The sequence below is a fragment of the Mastomys coucha genome, unplaced genomic scaffold (genome assembly GCF_008632895.1).
Source record: "Mastomys coucha isolate ucsf_1 unplaced genomic scaffold, UCSF_Mcou_1 pScaffold6, whole genome shotgun sequence".
In the NCBI taxonomy this organism is placed as follows: Eukaryota; Metazoa; Chordata; class Mammalia; order Rodentia; family Muridae; genus Mastomys; species Mastomys coucha.
The window spans coordinates 53,520,184-53,528,504 of record NW_022196912.1 but is presented as its reverse complement, the minus strand read 5'-3'; the positions used below and the strand labels follow the sequence as shown (position 1 = coordinate 53,528,504).

Genomic DNA, 8,321 nt, shown 5'->3' with positions numbered 1-8,321 from the left:
TGGAGGGGAAACTGGGAATGGAGAAATTTACATGTAAATAAAGAAAATATCTAAATAAAAAAAAATAAGTGTGGGGTGTATATGCTTGTACATGTGCATGGATTGTGCACATTTGTGTGTGTATAGAGGCTAGAAATTGACTTCCAGTGTCTTCCTATACAGCTTGCTATTGTTTTTTGTTTGTTTGTTTCACTTTTTCTCTGAATCTATAGTTAAATGATTCAGCTAGACTGGCTGACCAGTGAGTTTCTGGAATCCTCCTGTCTCCTGCCACCCACAGCACTGGAGTACAGAGGCAAAACACCATGCTGAGTTTCATGTGGGTACTAAAGATCGAAGTGAAATACTTTGAGCTCATGTGACAAGCACCTTTCCTCTTGGGCACTCTCCACTGCCTCATATTTTTTGAGTATTTATTACGAATGCTCTTTCCAAAAGCCTCAGCATGTACGATTAAAGCACATGTTTATATGTAGTGGGTTTTATTTTTACCATGCCTAATTTAAACGAAATCTGAGCCACATTTCAATATTAGACTGATGCTTAATCTAGCATTAAGAATTGAGTCCAGGCAGGCCTTTTGAACGGAGTCAGAAACGTTAAACTCTATTTTACAATATGTAAGAAATAAATGAAAAGAAATTCAAATTAGCGTCTTTGCATATTGAGCAGTTTTATGTGAGGTTGATTTTTTTTCCAAACTGTTATCTATATTTCTATCTCATCATGAACAATCAAAATGTGGAATTGTCTAAAGGCAAAGAAAATAAATTATAAAGCAAGGAGCAGCGGCTTTGCTAGGGGAACATCATACTGTGATTACTCATTTAATGAAACTCTAAAGACATTTTAAAGAGCTAACACACTTCTCTTCTGACCTGTCCTCCTACTGATTAAAATTCTTATGTGATAACTGATTTATGGGGATTAGAGAGAAGAATAGGATACAATGATTTGACCTCAGAAGGGACTATGAAATAAGTCTCTCACTTGAAAACCCATGTGCTAGGCCCAATGTACATAGTCATGGGATTTAAATATGTAAAAGAAAAATAGAATGTAAATTACCACAAGAACTGAACGCACTTCTTTAGAAGACAGATTGAAGATTGATTTTCCCTTTATTAACTATGGTTTATTCTCTGGTGGTAATGTTGAATGCAAAGTTCTGCTGATAGACACGAACAGTAGGTTCATGGGTTAGTTACGGTTAGATTAAAACTGTCTAAGAAGTTTTTCTCTATTAAGTCTAAGACATAAAACAATGTTGAAGTTTTGTTTCAGGCTAGGGATGTAGCTTAGACAATAGAGTGCTTGCTTACTTTGCAAGAAGTCCTGAGGTTGATTTTGAGCACCACAGATACCAGATGTGGTATCACACAATACAATGTCAGCATTAGAAAGTGAAGTAAGGAATAGCAGGCATTTCATGTCATCTTCAGCCACATAATGAGTTGGAAACCAATTTGAGTTATTTGACAACCTGTCTCCAAATAAATGAATTGTTTTCAATTTCATGCTACTACCAAAGGAGAGAGCGCCTTTGATATGTCATTATTCCAACATTTGGTTTTATTTTCTGTCTAAAGATAAATTAATATTTCAACCCCAGAAATTAGATATCAATAAATAATTTTAATTTGTGATTTGGAAGTAAGATATTAATTTATCATATTAGATCTATCTCCTATATTATGAATACATAATAAGAAATATAAAATACTCTGAAATTAAGAGCTTTCTAAGTGGAGACCAGAAACATAGATAATTTCCACATCTAACTCAAATAACATGCAAAGTCAAAAACAGCCATACAGAGAATGTCGTGCAAGCTAACCTTCATGCTATTTGTACAAATTATGCATAAGAAATGAATTTTGTGCTTTGATGCAAGTCCCAATGACCAAGATATTTTATTAATGCAGAGAATTATCTCCCCAAGAATATGAAACACACTTTAAGTTCCAAGAATTTAGCATAATAGATTCACAACCCAAATTACAGAGGGAAGTAAATGTGTTTTGAATGATTTTATAGTGTTTTTATAAATCCTTCTTATCCCAGTTACTTGTCTGCCTCAGACCTCATATTGAAATATAATTTTCTGATTTGTTGAGAATATTAGTTTTAACCATTATAGAAATGGGTTTCTCTATTATTCAGTTGATTATATCAAGTTATTTTTTCCCTTTTAAAAGTATTTGTTTATTTATTTATTTTTATTAGATATTTTCTTTATTTACATGTCAAATGATATCTCCTCTCCAGGATTCCCCTCTGAAATTAAAAAAAAAAAAAAATCCCTGTTCCCTTCCCCCTCCCCCTGCTCACCAACCCACCCTTGCCTGCTTCCTGGCCCTGGCATTCCCCTACACTGTGCCATAGAACCTTCACAGAACCAATAAAAACAATGAATTTATGATATTCTTAGGGAAATGGGTGGATCTGAAGAATATCATCCTGAATGAGGTAACCCAATCACAAAAGAACACACATGGTATTCACTCTCTGATAAGTGGATATCAAGTTCTTACTAAGCTCCAAAAGTGTGTTCTGTAATACACTAAAATTCTGAAAATAAACAAGTAGTTTTAGCTCCTGTCCTCAGTGAAGAAACCAGATAATTTCTGCCTTTACTGCAAGAAAAAGCACAAATTGGAGTAGCCTCACAGACTGCAGAGCCAGTGGTTAGAATCCAGACAGAATCTCCAGTGTGTCTGATATTAAAGTAGAAATTTAAAGCATAAAAATGCACCTTGAAGTGAAACACTTCACTGTGCAGGAAAACCAAAAGGAGTTCCTTTGTCAAGAAATAAATTTCAGACAGAGGAGGAAATAGGAGCAGAGACAATGGAGGTGAGGAGTAGTGTATATTCTTAGGGTTATAATAAGACCAGGGCTTATTTGTAAGCTTGCAACTTTTTGCTTAACAGCATGTTTGTAGAGCCAGACTGCCTAGATTCAAGACTCACATCTATATCTACCAACTTGTAATGGTGAACAAAGTCACTTGACCCTTCTTCATTTATATTCTTCAGTTTGCTCTTTTATAGAATAGGAAGGGAGAATATGAGTAGGATCACCAAGTTAAGGTTATAGTCAAGATTACATGTACGATGCTTGTAAAAGCACCATCATGTAGGACGCACTGTATAAAAGCCACTGCCATCATATTTAAGTTATAAGAGGCTGACAGCCAATGGGAAAGGGAGCCAATGTTAATAATTGTTTAAAAGTCAATCCTCAACACACTCCTTCCACTCCCAACAAGAAATGTTACAAAATGACATGAGAATCGGTCAGGACCAAAGGGGTGTTTGCAACTCTTCATCATACACACACACACACACACACACACACACACACACACACTACACACATACACACACACACTTGAGAATACTGCTGGAGAATGAACGCTTTTTATAGAGCACATTTCTATATTTTCTGATTTTTGAGTTAATAGCTTTTGCTCCTTGCATTTAGCGTGATTGGCAGCTGCCAGTCAAAAGGAGCCAAGTCAAGGACACTGTGCTTTAAACTTATAATGCAATGCAAACTTCCTGTTAAAAGGCGAACCCTTCATTTGAAATTGTTGGCTCAGATAATCCTTAAAGAAAAATAAAAGTCTGCTGTTTAAATTTAGCATGCTGAGAAAGACCAATGCTGGAGTCTCGTTTGGCTCTAAGCCTATAACATTTTCATTGCACTCTTGCTTGTTTTCCTCATCTATGGGAAGCAGATGAGTGACAGTAGCCAGGTTAGGCTCCTTCACCTGTGACAGTTTACTCACGGGAATCATTTTGGTTTTGTCCTCATTAGGTAAAGGTAGTCTTTAGTTTCCTGGCATAGTTTTACGGAATGATTACGCAACAAGTAGCAGTATTGCATGCATGTCACCTGGCCCTTCGGCACAATATTCTTTACCTATTTTCTTAAAAAAAAAAAGTAAGGATTGCCCAAAGGGAAAATGAATTAATCTTTATAATCAAAGTTTATAGGATATATCTGAGGCTCTGCATTGTCCTTGACTTTAAAGTCTACCCCAAACACAGCCCAAAGAACTTGTATTTCCATGTCTTGGGGGATCAAACAGGTACCCATATTTATACAGCAGCCTCCTATGGAGGAGTTCCCTCTTGGAACTACCAAGTCATTTCCTCCCATATTAGCGCCATCATCTTTTGATTCCTGGCATCCACCCCAGTTTCATTTCCACAGTTTGTAAAGCCAGAAATTGGAATGGTAACTATGCCAAGTTCAGACTTGGGGTCAAGTTAGGTTCCAGTTTTTGTGGTTTCAATTTTGAGTATAAAGAGAGCAAGGCAATCTCTCTTACCTAGCATGATTTCTCAAGTACATCCAAAACAAATCCCAGTACCTTCAAAAATGATACACTGAAGCCATCTGCATCACAGCAGAATTCTGTCTTAATAGAACAGGTAGCAGAATGACTAGGAGTGGGAGGCACGCCAGGGAGGTTATCGCAGCCTACCATTGTCAACTCTATTGCTTTCAGTATACTCTTTTAAAATTCAATCCTGGGTTGAATTTTCTTTTAAGTGATAGAAAATATCTTCCTTCTATAGCTTCTATACCCTGGATAAGATAACTCATCCAACATGCTTTACCCACGGAATGCTTCCTTGAGGTTAAACTTCATGTCAGAGTTTCAGGAAAGAGAAAATCCTCCAGGAAGTGGAATGAATATCATTCACAACTTTGCCTGAAGCTTCCCCTGGGCAGGTGCTCTTGGCTGGAGGTATAGCTTCTGTGGAGATTCTGTAGCTGTCATGCATATACAAATACAGCTCTGATCCTGAAGCCATCCAGGAAAGGATAATGTTCAAATGGCTTCCCTAGCCTGTGTATAGCCCCAGTTATTACTAGTAGGTAGATTTAGATACTGGGACTAACTTTGAGATTTCTGACTACAGATATTTCTTTCTTTCCAAAGAATACAAGGCAAAGCGTGAGTCACAAGCTTCTTGCCTAGGCCAGACACATTTGCAACAAATTTCGCTAATGGTTTAAAACTTAAAATAATATCTCTACAAAGTACTTTTAACTATTACCTTCCCAGATAAAATACTGTCACCTTGCAGTATGACAAAATTGTGAAGCATGAAGTAAACACATTGCTGTAACTTGGCTCTAATAAGCTTCTTTCTTGAAGAACTCTTGGTAGATGGCTGTGGGATTCTTAGTCAGGTTTTTCTTCAATTAGCTCAATATCTAATTTCAAGTACAAGGTGTCTGTCATCAGAGTGTTACAGAACTGCTTGGAAACTCACCACAGCGTGTTCTTACAGTAAGGTTGCTCTCTCTCTCTCTCTCTCTCTCTCTCTCTCTCTCCCTTTCTCTCTTCATTGCTATGTAAATATATACCCTGCACATGTAGAACCATGACGAATGTATTTCCTGGATCACAAGCTATTCATTGTTTCACAGGGTTACATTTAGAGATTATGCATGGAAGTTTCTGATAGACAGAATGGATCCCTAAATAGTTGGCCATTCCAAGAACAAAAATTGCCCAAACACTGAGTGAGCCTTTATATTTAGAGAATTCTGAGATGAGTAGCTGACTAGTCAAAACAATTCAGTTACTCCTTGTCCTGTCTGTCTTATTTGTAATAAAGTAATAGATTGGATGGTTTAGGGAACAAGTCAGACAATTTTAAACTTAACTGGCAGTATAAATGGATTTCCTCTTCTCATAATTGCAGATTTCAGAATTACACTGCATTTCACAATAATTACTAATTTTAGTATTGCCTCTCGTTCTAATTTTTAGACAGTGTCACACTCCATAATCTAGAAATCCCTGTGTAACTTGGACTGGCCTCAACTTTGATAGTCCTTCTGTTTCAGAGCTGGGTAGGAGAACAGGTGTGAGTCATGTCTGACCACAGACTTTACCTCAAAAGTTTGAAAACACTTTGACCTACAAAACCTAGGATAGTGTATATGCAGTTGTCTTTTGGAAGATTCTCCTGTCCTGGAGGCTGCTTTAGGTGTCTTCCGCTGCAACTCTAATATTTCTTGAAATAAAATATAGTGAAACAGGCATTTCTCCAGCAATCCTTAAATTAAGTGGAAGAGACATCTTCCCTAATTAAGATATCCTTTTATTTCTCTTTTCTGTTGTATTTTTCCCCTCATTAAAAAAAAAAAAAATTGGGTGGGGGAGATTTTTCATGAGAGAAAAACTGGTCAGATAATCCAACTGTTTTAAGTTAATTATTTCTACTTTCCTTTTAGAAAAAACATTTAGGATTCTGCCAACCTCCTTGTTCATTCGGTAATTTGCTTTACAATAGGCTGGCCCATGCTGACCTATTTTTAAAAGAGTTGGTTATCTGCACTTTGAATAAACTGGCTGGAGTTGTTTTGGAAAGTTCTTAAGCCTTCATTTTCTTCTGCCAGAGAACACAGCCTTGTTAAGTAGCTAAGTACAATGGCATCTACATGTAAAATCCATCCCTTTCAAATCATAAGTATTTCAAATGATAACGGGTAGGAGCTGGAGATGATGTTAGCAGTAAGAACCTAGGAGGCTCTCCACCCCATCCACGGAGAAGAATCTGAATGTTTAGCCAGATCATCCGTGTCGCCCAGACTGTCACTAAGCAGCTAGCTGTAGTTCAAGTTCGTCTTTAGTTTTAATATTATAAAAGTAAGTAAACGACATGCTTGTTTTGTTTGTTTGTTTATGTACAAATTAGGAAATGAATCTAGAGTGGAATTTAGGACAATCGGGGCATTTAAAAATCTAAGCCGGCTTCTTTGATTTCTCACCATCCGCCCCCACAGGCCACCATCCATCTCAGCCGTAACTTTCAGGAGGTCACGCTCGCTCGCCAGTCTCATTGCCTGGAATCAAAATGAATTGAGCACTTTCCCTAGACTTACTTAGCTAACATTAGGTTCTCTGCTGCAGATAACAGTCAGGCGACCAATAACTAGCACAGAAGTGAGAGACACAAAATCCTATCATTTGCATGGAAAATCTGAAGCTCTGCTTGCCTAACTTTCCTCGCCATTTCTTCTCAGCTTCCCTTCCCCCGCACCACATACCCAGAGGCCACTCAAACTGCCAACCGTGCTGAGTTGAACTTACTGCAGCGTGATGCAGGCGAAGGCTAGGCGCATCTCTGAAGCGAGAGCGACAGCTTTTCCGGAGAGGAACTGGGACCAGCCAGCTCTCAGGATCCTTTCCAATTCACACGCTCTCCGCTCAGTCAGAAGGCTCCCACACAGCCCGGCTTCCCCCAGGAGCAAAGCTTCAAGAACTCTGCTCAGAGCATCCTCCTCCCTGCTGCCACCCCCTTCCAGAACACACGGCCCGTTGGAACTAGTGACTGAAAGATGGAAGTCTTCTTCCAGGCGATGGCACGGGCTGCCTGCAACCCACCACTCCCAGATCATTTGCAACTCAAAAACAGCGGAGGCTGAGAGCTGTAGGCTTCCGGAGCCTGAAAGTCAATTTTGGAATCCTCTCTTCCCCACATCTCACTCCTCCCACTTCACCCTCCCCTGCCGAGGCCACCTCCAGTCCTCTGGTAGTCCGCACAGGCTAGGTATCGCAACGGCTTCTTTCCTTAAGCAAACCAATAAGCACTGGGAATGAAACTGAATTTGTCAGAAAGGAAATACCTGTTGTCCTTACCTATTACTCTTCTCTCATCTGTCATGGTCCAGGATTTGTGTGACAACACGTTGATTCGGGAAGTGTGTGCAATATGTGTGTGTGTGTGTGTGTGTGTGTTTGTGTGTGTGTGTGGTGATGAGGCGGCGGTCTGCTTGGCTGCAAGCTACAGCCCTGCCTGGCTGCTGAGGCTGCTGTTGCTACTATAGCCCTTGGAACACGGAAATAAGACAGGGAGACAGGGCTTCCCAGCTGTTTAACTGCTGGCTGAGTTACAATCAGACGGTTGGGGAGACCGTGCAGCCATCAGTAGCTTTATAGAGACTTTGAGCTGGATTGTCTGCAATTCCTATCATTTAGTGTACATTTGTTCCTCCACCAGAAATCTGATACCGGACTACCCTCTTTCTATTACTAAATTATATTCTAACTGGCTACTCCGCCTCTGCCCACTCACCTCATCCATTTAATGCTCTGTCTTGCCTCATCCCTGCTTGGTGACTTAGAGCAGGTGACTGGATGGTGGATAAAATAAACTACAAAGGCAATTAACTGATGATGAAGAAGAAAACTGGTATGTAGTTGCAACTAATCGGGACACAGATCATGGTGTTTTTTGAGTCATGTGATAAAAGTAATGTATTGGATAATAAAAATATAACATTCATTT

At 39.1% G+C, this 8,321-nt stretch overlaps 1 protein-coding gene across 5 annotated transcripts in view; it reads right to left on the bottom strand.

The window, feature by feature from the left end:
* The window catches only part of Dgkb (diacylglycerol kinase beta), a 716,847-nt gene extending 708,968 nt beyond the window's left edge, over positions 1-7,879 (bottom strand). For 2 of the 5 annotated variants that reach the window (XM_031355722.1, XM_031355727.1), the window contains exon 1: positions 7,673-7,879. The gene's annotated coding sequence lies outside the window, so the exon portion shown is untranslated. Of the gene's footprint in view, positions 1-7,123; positions 7,562-7,672 lie in introns of those variants that run through there. The other 3 variants (XM_031355725.1, XM_031355728.1, XM_031355723.1) reach the window with 2 other exon arrangements.
* Between the last annotated feature and the right edge of the window lie 442 nt (positions 7,880-8,321).